The following is a 19,504-nucleotide window of genomic DNA, read 5'->3' on the forward strand; positions in this document are numbered from 1 at the left end:
GAACATTCTAGCTCAATTCGAAAGAGAGTTATTGTGTCCCAAAGAGTGTGACGGACAGACAGACGGACGAACCCATTTTCATAGTCCCCTGCTTTCTTCGAAAGGCGGGGGACAATAAATTCACATATAAAACCAATCATTTTTGGTTAAACTGATCTCGCGACATAACCACACACGAGGTAGGCCTAACTGATTAATTGAAATTAAATTTGCAATTCTGGCACTTATTAAATGTGTGAACTGTAAATTTTATTTTTTTAGACTATCGTAAGAAAAGAAACATGTCAAATACATACGGTAGGCCCAGTGGATTGTTCCTTCTATATAGCAATAGACTCAATAATAATATAGTCCTAGGATTCATAGATGGTAATTAAAATGGGCGTTTTTCCAGTACCTGTACCGAGAAAACGGAGGGTGACAATCAATCGCTCTCCTGGTCTTATTGGTTGTCTCATCTTGTTGTTTGTTTGGTAATGAAAGGACTAATAATACTTAAACATGCATTATGCAAGAGCAAAATCTGCTTATTACAAGTCTTTCTTTTTACCTGAAATGTTATCTAAATTATCAATTAGCCATTAATTAACTTACCCAGACCCTAATAAACTCTCGATGTCAAGGCTAGCCTTCGATGTTGGCTGGATTAGATTGCTATATGCCGCCAACGGCCGTTGATAATTAAATCATAAAAATTGGACAATCGAGACTATGCTGTTTATATTAATGATTTTAGTAATGATGACCGAGAATATGCCAAAATTTCACCCGCTTCTTTCTCGGCTCATAGTGGATCAATTTGACTGAAATTTTCAGCAAATTACCTTTACACTATCTAGTTTTTAACTATTATAGCGAGAACTGCCATCTCGTTATCTTATCTCCCATAATGTATCTGTAAGGTACTCTTGAATATTTCTGGGCTCATCCTCATGTAGCCTGTTTTCTATGCATAGAGTCGCCCAATTTGAGCTCGTTACTTATAATACTATAAACGTCCTGCGCTCGACCGGCGTTGTACTGAGACGACTACGCCGCCTCCTGGTCATCATGATCATGTACAAAACAATATTAATTGAAGTATTCAATGCGATGACGACTTAAATGCATTTAAAGGGGCTTTTTTCCGTACTGGCGTAGTGTGCGCCAGTCTTTATAAACACACGAGTGAATATATATATATATATTGACGCAAATATGGACTTGTGAATAATTTAATATATTTTCCCTCATTATAAAAGTATAATTTTGCAAGACTTTCAACGCAATTAATAACATTTCGGGCCAATATGATTGTTAAAACGATTGTTACAAGTCACCCCTTTTACACCCAGAGAAAATTCTCTTAAATCTTCAATTTCATTAAAAACATGTTAACTGTTTTTATAAGTATTGTCTAAATCAACAATTTAATCACAAATCCGTTTTCTGTTGCTTATCAATTACTGGAGTTTTAGTATATTTTATTAACTTTTTCTGACGTTAACTTTCCCTGTTTTATATGGTTTTAAAATTTTATCGCCTCCTGTTTTATCATCAAAATATACAGAAATGTCATTATCAGATATTTTATATAAGATTTGATGTACATTTATAATTCCGCTGAAAGCATTTTGTTTAAAAGATGCAGAATTCATGGAATCAAAATCAATTATGTCATTCTGTGCGATTTCTGTTACCAAATATGGTTGGGGTTTTTATTTGCTTTGGTGTTATGAAACTGATAGCTTGAAGGCAGTTAGACATCGCAACTTTTAAATTGCCCTTCAATACAAGATGTATGCTATCATTCATTTTGACTGTAACCGGATTCAAAGAATTTCTGCTCTAATGATCGAATATTTTGCATTTCGAAGACAATGCATTAGCGCTGTAAACATAATTCTGTTGCGGCTCTGGCAGCCATAGGAATCGCTATATAAATTAATATGCCTATGCCTCTTGGTCTTTAAGGCTTAGCCAATTTGTTATGACAGTGGCTATTTCATTTGTGCCACGTTTGCTTCTTCTTCGTGCCATGTGTAGCAGCGACCTTTAAAGCTTGAAGTTCAAGAACTGTATGCTTGTAAACATTGTCTTTTCGCAGGTAATAGGCCGACCGAATGCTTTATTTGGGGAGACTCATAACCTGTTGCAAATCAGAAACTGCTGTGACAGTCATCGTGCTTAACTTTCGTGGGCGTTTGGAAGTTGAACGACAATAATGACTATCCACAACGGAAAAACTTTTGATGTGATTTATTACCGCTTGTCTGGCGTGGTCTGGATGATCCAGTCAATGGCAATTTCGCTAAAGGGTTTGCTTTCCCAAGCTGATCGGGGATGTGGGTAGTTTTTGACGGGTGGGCTTTCCACATCTAACCAGCGACGCATAATGCTACACCCTTCGGCTAATAACCCATGCAGCTTCGACGGCTAGGTCCTGAAATCCTTGGTCTCGGATTAATTTCGCAAGACAATAATGACTATCCACAACGGAAAAACTTTTGATGTGATTTATTACCGCTTGTCTGGCGTGGTCTGGATGATCCAGTCAATGGCAATTTCGCTAAAGGGTTTGCTTTCCCAAGCTGATCGGGGATGTCGGTAGTTTTTGACGGTTGGGCTTTCCCCATCTAACCAGCAACGCATAATGCTACACCCTTCGGCTAATAACCCAGCTTCGACGGCTAGGTCCTGAAATCCTAGGTCTCGGATTAATTTCGCAATGATTGACAGCATATTACAAATAATGTAGAAATTACCCATCATCTGGGGTATATTCTAATATCTAAGTTGTTTCCAGCCGATCTCTGGTTCCTTAGCATACAGAGCGTGGTCCGTAACTGTTGCTCTTGAATGGAGACTGGCTGAGAAAGGATTTCTTGCAGTCTTTAGTTCTGTCGCTGGCGAATTCCCAAACTTGTCTGGTTTTACGGCTATATTGAGTCTCTTTTTGATGTTGAACCCAGTCCAACAGCTGAATATTTGGTTGACAAGTGTTATGAAGTCTTGTGATTATTCATAGGAAAGTTTTATACCTTATCCACTAGATTGCATCAGAGGTACGGGGCAGGTTTGCAGACTTCAGCGCAGGAGGACCTAAGCGAAACGTACCCTTCCTCGCCAATGTTCCTCTTACGACTTTTGTTGGGTTTGTGGCGAACGCTATTGATGCTAAATTAATAATTTCAACGACCAAATACATAATCTGGCTAAAATTATACTCTGAACATGATTTAGTAGTAACCTTATAAAATAAATCTTGATCCATTCAATAAGATATATCATATATCCGCAAATGTAGGAGTTTAATGCGGCGAACATTGTGAGCCATATTCCATATCAATAGGAGAATCTGTTGAGGAGTTAGAAAGTTTCTTTGACGCACACAATTTCAATGAAATAACGGCGGCCTTATAATGGTCACAATAATGTTATTAGAGAAACATTTAATTATTGTTTGTCTAATTCTAAAGATGTTAATATAATATGGGTACATATAATATATCCCTAAATACTGAGGGAGACAGAGAACCAAGATTTCTGCGGTTTACCTTCTCTACCATTTTAATTAAAGTGTGAAAGAAGGTGCAATTCCTGTGCATCTTATTCCTTTCCTATCATGGCATGGCTAAAATGATAATACATATATAATATATATTTTTTACTCATGCACTTGCGCATCCTACTGCTGATTTTTGCTGGTGCAGAAATAACGGCATTGCAACCGAAGGTAGATTCCTGTGATGATACACAGATAACACAATTTTTTCTGACTTTAATAGATTCAGGTGAATGCATGGTAGGGCTATTAATGCTAATGTGTAGTAATGCATTAAAGAACTTCATAGCCTATTTTTTTTTTTTTTTTTTTTTTACAAACCGGAGGTCCTGTTTTCCATCTCTGTGTTAGCCGAGAAAGTTCATCGGGGTTTTCCGGTGTCGTTTCCCCTCGTCAGTGGCGTAGGCCGGACTTTGCTTACTCCCCTTTTCAGACCAAGCATTTGAAACTGGGATTTCCAGTGTTACCTCTAATATACCCCAGTTGTTGGTTAAAAAGCTACTCCTGTCAATTTTATGAATTTCAATATTGGACAATGCCAGATGATTTATTTGATATGTCTCATGGGATGTCTGGTCTCCATTGCAGCAAATTATACTCTGTGTTTGCAGTGAGTTCCTGCAAGAGGCCAAAATTATTCTTCAATTTTGATGAAACGTCCATTATAGGTTTATTTTTCAGACCGTAATTTCATGGATTATGACCCCTGGCTGTACTATATATCACGTTTGTAGCTTTTGGACACACTAGAGGTCACAATTTTTGTCCGTTTTTGATAAATGTTAGATCTCAACGCATATCGAACCATGACTTCCAAAATTATGGTCCCAAATGTACAAAACATCGCTGTTTAAACCTTTTTCTCTATCCATCTCTTGCATAATGTGGGCGTATCTTGCATGGCAACCGCTTGTTTTAGTATTTTTGTCCTCCGCCTTTCGAAGAAAGCAGGGGACTATTAAAATGGGTTTTTCCGTCTGTCAGTCCATCACACATTTTGGAACACAATAACTCTCCTTCTAATTGAGCTAGAATGTTCAAACTCGATTTAGGTGTTTATTAGGTCGATGTCTTGATGGAGTTCGATGATGAACATTTTATGCTTAAGGTAAGCAGGTATAAGAAATTTGATTGGTTGATGCTTTGGGACACAATAACTTTAGCTCTGATTAAGTGAGAGTGATATACTTGGTGTATAGTTTCATTACTTCAGTAACTTGACTAAGTTCGATAATGAACATTTTCTGCTCAGGGTAAGCAGAGCGATAAAAAAATTGATTGATCGAGGCTTTGGAACACAATAACTCTCCTTCTAATTGAGCAACAATGTTCACACTTGGTGTAGGTGCTTAATAGGTGAATGCCTTGGTGGAGTTCGAAGACGAGAATTTTCTACTAAGGGTAAGCAGAGATAAGCAATTTGATTGGTTGATGCTTTGGGACACGATAACTTCAGTTCTAATTACGTGAGAGTGTTGGAGCTTCGTGTATAGTTTCATCACATCAGTACCATGACTAAGTTCGATAATGAACATTTTTAAACGCCCACATTTTCATGTGGACGTATATTGTCGTCGTCCCTGTCCTTCTGTCTGTCCACAATTTGTTTGTGGACTCTCTACAGGTCACAATTCTTGTCCGATTTTGACGAAACTTGAAATATAGGTTTATCCCCAAGATCTCGGCTGCTTTCGATATTGGCATGTATCGGATCGAAACTTCATGGATTATGACCCCTGTTTGTAGCTTGTGGGCCCTACAGAGGTCACAATTTTTATCCGATTTTGTTGAAACTTGAAATTAAGTTTATAACCCAAAGATCTCGGTTCGTTTCGATATTCGCGCATATCGGACAGTAACGTCCTGAATTATGGCCCTTGATTGTACGAAAAATCGCATATTTACCTTGTGGACCCTATAGAGGTCTTAATTTTTATCCGATTTAAAAAAAACGTATTATTATATCACCGTTACACACTAAGGACGGCTGAGTTCGAATTTCGTGAAAATCGGCCCAAAACTGACAGACAAAATGACCGCCCTTCGTTCTCAAATAGCGTAAAAATATGGTATATCAAGGTTATGGACCGTATAGAGGTCACAATTTTAATCCTATTTTGATGAAACTATAAAATGTAAGTTTATAACCCAAAGATCTCGGTTCTTTTCGATATTCGCGCATATCGGAACGTAACTTCCTGAATTATGGCCCCTGATTGTACGAAAAATCGCGATTTTAGCTTGTTGACCCTAAAGATGTCATAATTTTTATCGATTTAAAAAAACGTTATTATATCACCGTTACACCCTAAGGACGACTGAGTTCGAATTTCGTGAAAATCGGTCCAAAACTAACAGACAAAATGGCCGCCCTTCGTTCTCAAATAGCATAAAAATATGGTATATCAAGGTTGTGGCCCCTATAAAGGTCACAATTTTTATCTGATTTTGTTGAAACTTGAAATGTTAGTTTATAACCCAAAGATCTCGGTTCTTTTCGATATTCGCTCATATCGGGGTGGGGGGTGGGATGGTGGTGGATGGCCGAATGGTTAGCACGTGCGCGCTGTATCATAAGGCCTGTCATTGAGTCAACTGGCGTGGTTTCGAATCCTCGTTGTACGTGACAAGGAGTAGGGTCGCCTGTCCAACCTCGTGGGTTTTCTCCGGTTTCCTCCTACTGCTAAAGACCCCTACGCGCAAGCGAATTGTTGAAATAAAATTAAACCATATGTTAGTCCCGAAATGACCAAGGTTGTGTCGAGTGGACGTTAAACCCCATTTCTCTCTCTCTTTTTCGCGCATATCGGACCGTAACTTCCTGAATTACGGCCCCTGATTGTACGAAAAATCTCGTTTTTAGCTTGTGGACCCTATAGAAGTCATAGTTTTTATCCGATTTTGTTGAAACTTGAATTGTAACTTTATAACCCAAAGATCTCGGTTCCTTTCGATATTTGCGCATATCGAATTGTAATTTCCTGAATTATGGCCCTTGATTGAAGGGAAAATCACTTTCTTTTTAGCTTGTTCTCTATCCATCTCTCGAAAATGTGGGCGTATCCTGTCTGGCAGCCGCTGGTCTCTTGAGTGTAAGCAGAGCGATAAGCAATTTGATTGGTCGAGACTTTGAAACACAATAACTCTCCTAATTGAGGTAGAATGTTCAAACTAGGTGTAGGCGTTCATTATGTGAATGCATTGATGGAGTTCGATGATGAACATTGTCTGCTTACGATAAGCAATTTGATTGGTTGATGCTTTAGGGGACGATAACTTTGATTATAATTAAGTGAGAGCCATGAAATTCAGAGTTTAGATTTATGACATCATTACCTTGACTAAGTTTGATGAGAATTTTCTGCTTAGGCTAAGGAGCAGTAAGCAATTTGATTGGTCAAGTCTTTAGAATATAACAACTCTGCTTTTGATTGAGGTAGAATGGTTAAACTCAGCGTTGATGTTCATTAGGTGAATGTCTTGACTGAGTTCAATGATTAAAGGAGCTAAATCGCTAACATTTGGGACCTAGAAATTCACAAAAGTGGGTCGCAACGCATATAATACTGTAATATGAATGTATATAAACTGATTTACATTTAATGGTTTCCGTTTTTACTCCAATTTCAAATCAGTTATGTTCGGCGAAATAAGTCAGCAATCTCAATCGAGTGCAAATTTTTAGCGTCTAGTTATTCTAGTCTACATAACTCCATTTGATTTGGTGCAATGTGTCTAGCCTCGTCCATCGAGTCTCTCAATACAACAGGGGCTGAAGCGCATTATGGTACACGATTCGAGTACCAATGTTAAAAAAAATATTTTATCTTAAATATCGGATATCAGAGGCTCGTCGTTTCCCGGTAAGTTTACATCATCAATGTTGATTTAAATTGACCAATAATTCGTGTTTTCGATGTCGAAGATTTTGGAGGATTTTGAGTTACGGACTTAGATCCTTTAATATTTCCCGCTAAAGCTAAGCCGAGTTAAGCAATTTCTTTGAATTTGATTCTATCTGATAGAGAATGATGAAACTTAGCGTATAAGTCGATAATCAGTTTGATTGTTCGATACTTTTGAAAAAGATAAACATCGAATTAATTAATGTGTCATCTCTTAATTTAGGGATTTCGGCGGGGGTAAACAGCCTGACTGTTGACTTGTATCAACAGACCGTATCATCTGGATTAAATGATCAATTTTGGACCAGCACTTAAGATGTTCTGCCATATTTTAGGTGAATTTTCTAATATTTTTCATGGTTGTGTTACTCTAAGTATTTCAAGGAAGCACTTGTGTCTGTGCATGAACGAGCAGGACGATGGCAGATACAATGAACACCAACTTGGGATTACTTCTGGCAACTTGCTGCAAGACAATTTTTCCTCCCTAGCATTACCGATGCGTGATCTGTAACCAAGCCTCTTAAGTTTTTATAACTGTAAGTTTTTGTTTGCAGAGAACTTTAAACAACACTTTACTGTTTGATTATTTTAGTTTATTTGAAATGGATAAGAAACTGGTATTTAAGTAGCTAACCCTTCGACATTGAAAACACCAATTATTTGTCAATTTAAATCAACATTGATGTTGTGATCTTACCGGGAAAAGATGGGCTTCTGGTATCCAATATTTAAGACAAAATAAACATTTTACCATTGGAACACGAATCGTGTACCAGAATGCGTGTCGGTGCGATTTGTAACGGGGCCACGGTGGGTAAGACGCTGGCTCGCTAGCCTGGGGGACACGTGTTTGATCCGATTTTAAAATAAAGGTTTGAATATATCACCGTTACACCCTAATAATCGTTGAGTTCGAATTTCATGAAAATCAAACCGAAAGTGGCCGCTCCTTGCACGCAAATAGTGTACAAGTATGTAGTACGAAGGAGGTCACAATATTTGTCAAATTTTAATGAAACTTAAAATATATCTTTATATCCAAAAATCTCCGCCCCTTTCGATATTCGCGCATTTCAGATCATAACTTCTTGGATTATGGACCCTGATTGTACGAGAAATCGTGGGGGTTTTGTTTAGCTTGTTCTCTATCCATCTCTTGCAAATGTGGGAATATCTTGCCTGGCAGTCGCTGGTTGAACTATTATAGCAAGAACGGTCAGCTCTTTGTCTAAATCTTACATAATATATCTTTAACATTTAACTCTTCATTAATTTTGTTTGTTAGGTGAAAATGTCTAATTTGGATTTTATTTCTGATTCAATATTTTCACAACGTTTCCTGAAAAGATACCATTTTGTTTTAATGTTTTTCGATTCTACAGTGATTCGTTTTATTTTCTTAATAAGTTTATCTATAATGCCTTGATTTTCTTTTCCAGCTGATCTGTGGTCTTTTGATATTTTAATGACATCTTTCTGATAACTGAATTATCTCTTCTATTTTTTTTCTTTTCTATCGTCTTTCAATCTTCTTATACTTTTGGTGTTCTGGTATTGTAACTATAGGCTCTGAAGGCGTAGAATTTCTCCATTAGTTGACTTTGATTCCGTTGGTTTATTATCAGAAGGTGCACTGTCTACCAAAAATCACAGTCTCGAACTATAAAGTCATAATTATGACACATTAATTTAGCATTAGGAATTATAGTATATATTTGACGAATAAACCGAGAAAGCGCCAGACACAATGGTCTGTTATAACTGTATCTGTTCCAGGTTATCTTGTGAATAAATCACCACACAACGTACATGTATATCACATTCCTTGAGTTTGATTTTTTGTCCCCCGCCTTTCGAAGAAAGCAGGGGACTATTAAAATGGGTTCGTCCGTCTGTCTGTCTGTCTGTCCGTCACACTTTTTGGGACACAATAACTCTCTTCCTAATTGAGCTAGAATGTTCAAACTTGGTGTATGTGTTTATTAGGTCAATGCCTTGATGGAGTTCGAAGATGAGCATTTTCCGCTTAGGGTAAGCAGAGATAAGCAATTTGATTGGTTGATGCTTTGGGACACGATAACTCTCTTCCTAATTGGGCTAGAATGTTCAAACTTGGTGTATGTGTTGATTAGGTCAATGCCTTGATGGAGTTCGAAGATGAGCATTTTCCGCTTAGGGTAAGCAGAGATAAGCAATTTGATTGGTTGATGCTTTGGGACACGATAACTTTTAATTGAGCTAGAATGTTCAAACTTGGTGTATGTGTTTATTAGGTCAATGCCTTGATGGAGTTCGAAGATGAGCATTTTCCGCTTAGGGTAAGCAGAGATAAGCAATTTGATTGGTTGATACTTTGGGGCACGATAACTCTCTTCCTAATTGAGCTAGAATGTTCAAACTTGGTGTATGTGTTGATTAGGTCAATGCCTTGATGGAGTTCGAAGATGAGCATTTTCCGCTTAGGGTAAGCAGAGATAAGCAATTTGATTGGTTGATGCTTTGGGACACGATAACTTTAGTTCTAATTAAGTGAGATTGATGAAACTTGGTGTATAGTTTCATTACAGTAATACCTTGACTAAGTTTGATAATGAGCATTTTCTGCTCAGGGTAAGCAGAGCGATACGCAATTTGATTGGTCGAGACTTTGGAAAACAATAACTCTCCTACTTTGATTGTTAGACTATAAGTAAAGATATACTGTTTGATTGTTCAATACTTTGTAAAAGATAATTTGTGATAAATTTATATGTGTCCTCTAATTATTTTCCTATTTCGGCGGGGGACATCAGAATCACTGTTGGCTTGTTCTACTTCTACCCTTCGCTGCTTTCCTCGACAAATGAAATGAATGAAACTTTGTAAAATATGCAGATAGGGTACATCATGTTTCAACAGAACGACCTGTAAATAAAGACAAGCATATTTGAAACTGAATTTTTTATACCAGTAGATGTTACAGCATTTAAAAAAAGCACACCTTTTATTTGCAGGTACCCTCCATTGATATGATATAGTAAGAGGACCGTTCAATATAAAAAAAATATATATTTTCATAAAATATCATAAAAAATATACAATTTGTCATAAAATTATATTTTCAAAATGTCAAATTAACCATAAATCGCTACTCCCAATAATAAATTTCTACACTATTAAATCCGGATGTGAAAAAGAAAATCATCCATGCATTTTATGACCACCTTCTTGCTGCTCTTTTTCGTTTCCTATATTTGACAGTGTTCTGTGTTCAGTAAATGTTATGTGAGTGTGGTGATCTGAAGCGCATGTTCATAGCCCGATCCGCGTCCTCAGTTTAAACGACTAAAGTCAGTACGATAAACAGCATAGTCTCGATTATCCATTTAATCGTTTAATCGAGAAGGAAAGTTATGCAGTAAATCGGCTTACAATCCACTAAAGATCGCAGGCTAGCGCTGCCATCTAGAGTTGATTATGGCCTGGATAGGTTAATTAATGTCTAATTAATAATTTAGATAACATTTCAGGCCTAAAGAAAGACCTGAAATAGGCAGATTTAGCTCTTGCATAATGTATGTTTAATTCATTTTTATATTGTAATGCATTTTCGTAACTCCGTCCTTACACGCGCTGTCGTCGACCCGCTGTCTATTGGCTGCACGTGCTTATGATTGGCAGGAACCGTAGGTGTGTCTTGGGTATATAGTACCTTGTCTTGTCCAGTTTAGTGGAGTGGAGTGTAGTCGAGTCGTGATTAGCAGAGGTTAGACAGAGACCATTTCACTGACGAGTCTGACCCCGACTTATAGGGAGCGATTCATGGAGCCCTTCTAGGAGCGATACCGAGAGTCTGACCCCGACTTATAGGGAGCGATAGAGAGAGCCCGACAAGGAGCGTTATAGAGAGCCCGATAAGGAGAGCGTTATAGAGAACTCTGTTAGGAGCGAGAGCTGACGAGTGTTTGATGGGAATGATTTATTTTTGTATTGGAAGAATAATAAAGAGAGTTGCTGATTAATCTGGTGTTAGTCTTTCTGAGCCAGCTGCCTGATTGGCTACTCCCACACCTCTACAGTAGTGAACCCTCAACGGAACTAACGGATAGAGCCGGGCCCACTCTACCACAGTAATCCGCTCTATCCGGAGATCCAGTTCGCTACAGAACTTTTCTGTTGGCAGAGGTGGGATACAGACTGACAACCCTCAGCAGAGATACAGACTGACAAACCCCCAGCCAGATACACATAGTCAGATCGGATGGAGCCAGATAGCCAGACTTCTCCGAGTTATTTCAGAATTGAAGATCAACTTGTGTTTCCCAAGGCAGGATCCATACAAGAGCTAAGGAGGAAGAATGCATTAGAAAGGCTTCGCGATACGACCTCAAAGCCAACAGCGAAACCGATTAGTTCTAATGAACAGAGCCTGGTAAAGAATTTGTCGGGAGTCAGAGCCAATACTGAAGAATCATTTGATGCTGGTTTTAGCGAACAGAAGAAAGAGCTAGTATATCAATAGTCGGATATGTTGACTCCAAGGAACAGCTCTGAAGTTCCAGTATGTGATAACTGGCGATTGACAAGTAATTATAGCCCCCCCACCCCCCCGTCAGAGCTGCGACTCCAGATATCATGGGAAGTCCTTATATGGTGAGAAGTGAGAACCAATACCCTGACATGCTGAAGCTCAGTAAAAACGAGCGCGATTTTAATTCAGGACCGAGCAGAGAATTAAATAACACCAGATGGAATGAACATGACCAGAGGAAGTCTAGTATGTCCAGAAGGAACATGATTACTCCTCAGCCATTTGATGGAACGAGCTCTATTATGGATTATCAGATTCATTTCGAGACCTGTGCCGAATTGAATGGATGAGATGAAACAGAAAAGGCTTTGTATTTAGCCGGAGTCTTAAAGGGCAGTGCGCAATCTGTATTGCCATCGATGCCGACGGAAGAGCGAAGAAATTATAAAAGACTAATTAAATGGAAGTTCTCAGAAATAGATTTCTACCTCCAAACCAAACCCAGATGTACAGAGCAGAGCTTAGAGCCACGCGCGGAAAAATTGGAGAGACCCTCCCAGAACTGGGGCAGGCGGTTAGAAGAAAAGTGAGTCTATCGTACCCTACCGCTACTTTAGAATTTCACGATGTCCTTGCACGAGATGCCTTCTTTGATGCGCTACAGGAGAATAGAGAATTGGTCTGGAGAATTCAGCAATCAAGACCCTCGAACTTTAAGAGCAAGCTATCCAGACTGCAGTTGAATTTGAAGCTTTTACGTATGCAAGTAATCGAGTTCAACAACCAAGTCGTGCAAGAGCTGTTGAGACCGAACCAGAGACTGAGAGACTTCGAAGGGAGATTGGCGAGCTAAAGAGTATTATAGCGCAAATGATGCCCCTCGATTATAGTGTGATTTGAGTATTTCATGTACGTTACTGATGGAACCCTAATGGTGGATGAATGTTGGTGATTATTCGTAAAACTTCGTGAACTTTAGAAACATTTTATTTTCGCACGGAAGTAACAGTCCAGTTGCTTCATTGTTTTATATATAGATGTATCTGATATTTGATGTGTTTTATTTCATAACTCTTTTGTAACTTTGTTCATTTTTTTTATAATGCGAGACGCATTAGGCGGGGGCGTGGGTTATGTGGTGATCTGAAGCGCATGTTCATAGCCCGATCCGCGTCCTCAGTTTAAACGACTTAGTTTTTTTATTTAGTAATTAGGAATCATTTAACTTAACTGTACATCTTTTTAAGAACTTTAACTTTGTTACTATGTAGCCCATATTTTAATTCATTTGTATAACTCCGTCCTTTCACGCGCTGTCGTCGACCCGCTGTCTATTGGCTGCACGTGCTTATGATTGGCAGGAACCGTAGGTGTGTCTTGTACCACATGGTTACGTCACGTGTTCTTGGATATATAGTACCTTGTCTTGTCCAGTTTAGTGGAGTGGAGTGTAGTCGAGTCGTGATTAGCGGAGGTTAGACAGAGACCATTTCACTGACGAGTCTGACCCCGACTTATAGGGAGCGATTCATGGAGCCCTTCTAGGAGCGATACCGAGAGCCCGACAAGGAGCGTTATAGAGAGCCCGATTAGGAACATTATAGAGAACTCTGTTAGGAGCGAGAGCTGACGAGTGTTGGACGGGAATGATTTATTTTTGTATTGGAAGAATAATAAAGAGAGTTGCTAATTAATCTGGTGTTAGTCTTTCTGAGCCAGCTGCCTGGTTGGCTACTCCCACCTCTACAGTAGTGAACCCTCAACGGAATTAACGGATAAAGCCGGGCCCACTCTACCACAGTAATCTGCTCTATCCGGAGATCCAGTTCGCTACATGAGAAATGGGGTTTAACGTCCACTCAGCACAACCCAAGTCATTCGGGACTAACATATGGTTCAATTTTAAGTCGCTTGTGTATATGGGTGTTTAGCAGTGGGAGGACCCGGTGAAAACCCTCGTGGTCGGACAGGCGACCATACTCCTTGCTACTTACAAGCGGGGAATGAAACCACACTACGTGACTTAATGACAGACCTTATGATGCAACGTGCATGCGTTAACCATTCGGCCACCCGAATGAACATAAGAGAAGATGAGAGAGGTGGGGTTTAACGTCCACTCGACACAGACTAGGTCATTTCGGGACTAACATGGTTTAAAATTATTTCAATAATTCGCTTGCGTGTAGGGGTCTTTAGCAGTGGGAGGACCCGGAGAAAACTCACGAGGTTGGACAGGCAACCCTACTCCTTGTCACTTACAACGGGGGATTCGAAACCACACCAGTTGACTCAATGACAGGCCTCTTGATACAGTGCGCGCATGCTAACCATTCGGCCATCCAACCCCCCAAGAGAAGATAACTCAGGCCATTAATATCACTAGTACTAATGGTGGGACGTTCTTTTCCGCATAACACTAGCTGAACACTATTTACTGGCAGTGCAGTTATACAAAAAAATCATAATAATTGATAATGAAAAAAAGTAATAAAATTTGATAAAAAGTAATAAAATTTGATAAAAACATTCTAAAAATATCATAAAATTTCTTTAGAAGCTATCATAAAAGTATAAATTTTTGACAAAAATATGTGTAGGCCTACGGTCCCTGATAGTAGCATGCGAGGCAGACTATCCTTACTGTTCTATAATCTCCTGGTACTACCTCTCTGGTTGTCTGGCATCATCAAGGCCATTTTATTATACTTCTATCAATTTAGCTAATAATTTGTACCGTACAAATGGATATTAGGTTTGCTTCTCCTTAGAAACTGCGATATAAAGTCACCACAATTTATATTTTTGCACATCATGCAAACTGAAATTCTAAATTATTAACCGTAAACATACAAATGTTCTAAACTATGGGTTTTCCAAAAGAAGAAATTGTTTTCTATAGATGGAACTTGATTTTAGCATGGCGTTTCCAAAGGAAAAATTCACCCTTTTTTACCTGGGAGTTTATATCTGAATGTGAACTGATATGTACCTTTCTAATTGAAATTCAAAAAGGTCATAAATAAACAAGACGACAACAAAACAAATCAAATATAATCGTTATATGAGATCAATATACCTTTCTCTATTCACTTTCTTCTGATGTGAACAGTGAACAACAATCTTTGTGTTTAGTATTTTCAATTAACATGGTTCGTTAAAGCTGGCGTAAAACAAATGACTATGAAAAGAAACTGTGTCAATTTAGCAATTAGAAAATTCCAAGGCCTGTCAATTTTTAAGTTGACTATACTGTCAAGTTTTTCTGATGACTTACAATAAATAACATAAATACCTATATTCAAATAAAGCAATGGTGAATGGTATAGATCTCTCTTAGTTCAATATAATATAGCCTGTGTCTTTATACTTCTTTTCGAAAACCTAGCCTAGGTTTTAATATGTAAATCTACATTGCTTATTCCGGAATTTAGTTATCTGGACGGAAAAAAAATTAGAGAATTCTACTATAAAATTGTGAATTCAAATCTGTTGCTTTAACTAGCAGACATAAAATATTGTATTATTGCTTTAACTAGCAGACATAAAATAGTTGTATCACAAATATTGTGTGAAATGAAGATTGTCACGTCACACAAAAGAACGGAATTTCTTAATGACGTACGTAACCCCGTTAAGCGAATCTAGCTATCGCTCCGGTGCCGCTAAATATTTTGAAGTCAAACTTTCGGATACGCTATTTAAACTGGTTCTGCACATTTGGGTTTTAATTTACATACTTAGAAACACTTTAAACAACAGTATCCTTGTGCATTCTGGCACTGCTCCTGTAAGTGGTAAAATATATATATAATGGGCATATTCGTATTGGAGATTGTTTTCCTTATTATGTTTTTATTTATATTATAGTGAATGTTTCAGTTAATACCATATTTTGTAATGAAAGTTCTGGGCCATCCTGGTTTGTTTATATCCTGTCTATTCAGTGGTGCATTAAGGTAATTATACTTTATGACATTCTACACTTTCATACAAATTACATGTCATGTAAACGGAAACGTTTTGATACAAATGCGTCTAATTTTGTAAAGGTAGAAGATACCAAAGAAATGATTTTTACACCGTCATTATATTTTACTTCATCTTGATATGTCTTGTTTTCCCTTTAAAGCAGTTAATGTAACTCAATATCATCCAAAGTCTTCGACATTGAAAACACGAATTATTTGTCAATTTATATCAACGTTGATGTTGTGATCTTACCGGGAAAAGGTTGGCTTCTGATATCCAATATGTAAGATAAAATAAACAATTTATGTGTTTCAGCGCCATTTGTAACATGGGACTCGAAGAACGAGGCTAGACATATTCCACAAGTCATATCAAACGGTGACGTCATATTATTATCTTAAGAGCATGCGCACTAAATACTTTCGGTATAGACTGGAATAACCAGACGGTAGAGATCACCATTCAATTAAGGCTTCTGGCGTTTTTCGCCGAACATAACTGATTTGAAATCACAATAAAAGGGAAACGATTGAATTTAAATCAGTTTATATACATTCATATTATATCATAATATACCTTGCGACCTATTTGTTACAATTTCTAGGTCCCAAATATTAGCGATTTAGCCCCTTTAACCTAATACACTGGTATGACTGAAAATTATAGACTATTAACCAATATTTTTAGCTCCTTCAGCTCTTTAATTATTTCTATATTATGTTTTACAGTTTCATGATTTGTATGTTCAATTTCAGGTCAACCAGTAAAGTATATTTTTTTCACAATTCTGTGGTGGATATTTTTTTTAATGAAATATAAATGAAAGGGCCGCGATTTCGTTGTTCAGTGTAAGACGACGGTTTCTGCGTGTTTTTATAATAGTGACCAACGATTTCATTGCATCCGTATATGTGTCTAGAGAGAACATGTCACCCGATAGTCGTGTTTGTCATGTCTCGTAAGGCAGAGAGGCTTCTTTTTTGAGTTTTTAAATATGGTGATCATATGCAAATGCCACAATTATTTAGCCGGAAACTTCAGATTGTATAGAATATATAGCTAGTTTATTTTTCTCGGTGGTTTACGTTTGACAACCCATTCTTTAGACTTAAAAAGAATGTAATATAAGTTCGTTTCCGTTTAGCAATCTTATTCCCCACATTTAGATGTAGATAGCTGAGTGGCTTAGAGTCCGTCTGCGTCATTTTGGAAAGTATCAAATTTCTATAATATTGACTATATTTAAAGTAATATTACTTGTATTTGTTTCTCTTATTACGATGTCGTCATGTTTAAATGCTCTAGCTGCTGTCACATTGAAAGATTTTTTTCAAACCACATTTCGATTACCTGATTGAACCAGCGCCGCCAGGCAAGATACGCCCAAATTTTGCAAGAGATGGATAGAGAACAATTTAAACAAAAAGCGATTGTTCGTACAATCAAGGGTTGATATAATTCAGGACGTTACGACCCGATATGCGCGAATATCGACAGGAACCAAGATCCTTGGGTTATAAACATGCATTTCAAGTTCTATCAAAATCAGATGAAAATTGTGTCCTCTAGAGGGTCCACAACCTTGATATACCATATATTTACACTATTTGCGGACGAGGTGTGTCCATTTTGTCCGGCAGTTTTCACGAAATTCGTAATCAAGCGTCATCACAGTGTAACGGTGATATATTTTAACGGATCGTTAAAATAACTGAGTTTTGAGCAACCGGCCCCTGGACATTCAGGTCATATGGAATAACCTTTGGGGGGAAAATTGGAAAGTTGTCTTGATATTCATATACTTCTCAAATATGAACAAAACTGAACCACACACATTGCAGACTTCCAGATATAGGTATATCACCAGATATTCGACCTGTGCTTAGTCAGATAGAATGTAATGTCAATACTTTGTATACAAAAGAGGCCATCACTTACATTTATCATGCTGTATTCCAGTTGACGACTTTTCCCGCGAATAATATCACAATTTAGGGCTTATCATCGCTTCCAAACTGTTTCACAGCTGTAATGCGAAAGCCTTTAAATTCTTTAACACTTTCTAAGCGTCACGCCCAGTATAGTGTTATGTGTGACGTCAAATCATATGGTGTCGATACGTGCGCTGTTTACATCCTTCGTAGTAATACAAATTGGTCTGAGCAGAACTGGCGCCCTTGTCCGTCCGTCAACATTTTGTTTGTGAACACTCTACAGGTCCTAAATTTTATCCGATTTTGACAGAACTTGAAACACAGGGTTATGTTTCAAAGATCTCGGTTCCTGTCGATATTAAGACATGTATTGGAGAGTAAATTAATGGATTATGGCCCTGATTGTAGGAGAAATCACATTTTTAGTTTGTTAACCCTCTAGAGGTCATATTTTTTTTTTTTTTTAAAACCGTTCCAAATATATCACTGTTACACCATAATTACGGTTGAGTTCGAATTTCGTTAAAATCGGATGGAGACTGACGAAAAGACCGCTCCCCTTTACGCAAATAGTATAATACCAAGATCGTGGACCCTCTAAAGGTCACAATTAAAATTAGGGCGTATCTTGCCTGGCAACCGTTTGTTAAACGAAGTGATTATCATATTATCAGTTTCAAATGCCTGAAATATATCAAGGTCAGCAAATCTGGCGATGACCCTTTAATTTAAAGGGTGTATAGCTCTATTCTTTGGAACCTTACAATCGACCAAAATGGGTCAAAGAGCATTTATTACATGAGCGCATATAAAGTAATTTAAATTCAATTATTTTTTTATTGTAATTTCTGTTCGGTGAAATACGTGGAACGCCAAAACTGAACGGCGGTCGTTTGCGCCTGTTTAATCCATTTTTCGTTATTTATTTTTTTGTGGGTCAGCTATTTTTAATTACTTTCGCATGGTTTCGTGGGATATGTTTTTCGTTGTTCATTACAAATGGCGTGAGAAACCATAGAGTATACGACGTCGTTTACTGGTTTAAAAACTACTCGGTAAATATTGGATATTAAGGTGCCATATTTTCACAGCAACTATATTGATTGAAATAGACCAATATTGATTTCTAATTCTTATTTTTGATTTGGAATATTATGAAAAATATTGAGTTAGAGGGTTAGCTTCTTTAGTGTATCACTCACAAATTGGAGATTTTAATTCCAGCGCATTAATTAGCTAATATGGAAATTAGTTGTTTATCTAAGGTGTTATCAACGAGGTCTTATATTTCATATAAATACGTTTACTGCATAATGACATACGGTTAATATATACACTTTACATTTTTAATATATTGCAGTTACGGGTAGGCAATTTCAATGAGTAAAGAATCCCCGATCTGAGTTGAAGGAGGATTGGGGAGGGAGGCTATGGAGTTGTACACTATTGTTATATATTTTGAAATGGTATTTGATACCCAATAAAACAAATTATTAATTAAGTACTGGGCATTTCTGTTAAAGTGGGTGTGGGTGTGGATATGGCCCATTGCCCCCCCCCCCCGCCTCCAGGTCCTTCGGTTTCCTCCCACTGCTAAAGACCCCTACGCGCAAGCGAATTATTGAAATAAAATTGA

At 37.7% G+C, this 19,504-nt stretch overlaps 1 protein-coding gene across 1 annotated transcript in view; it reads right to left on the reverse strand.

Moving 5' to 3' along the window:
* The window catches only part of LOC126815178 (tropomodulin-1), a 193,737-nt gene that overhangs the window by 139,533 nt on the left and 34,700 nt on the right, over nt 1-19,504 (reverse strand). The window lies entirely within an intron of this gene.

Source organism: Patella vulgata, chromosome 3, assembly GCF_932274485.2.
Source record: "Patella vulgata chromosome 3, xgPatVulg1.2, whole genome shotgun sequence".
Lineage (NCBI taxonomy): Eukaryota > Metazoa > Mollusca > Gastropoda > Patellidae > Patella > Patella vulgata.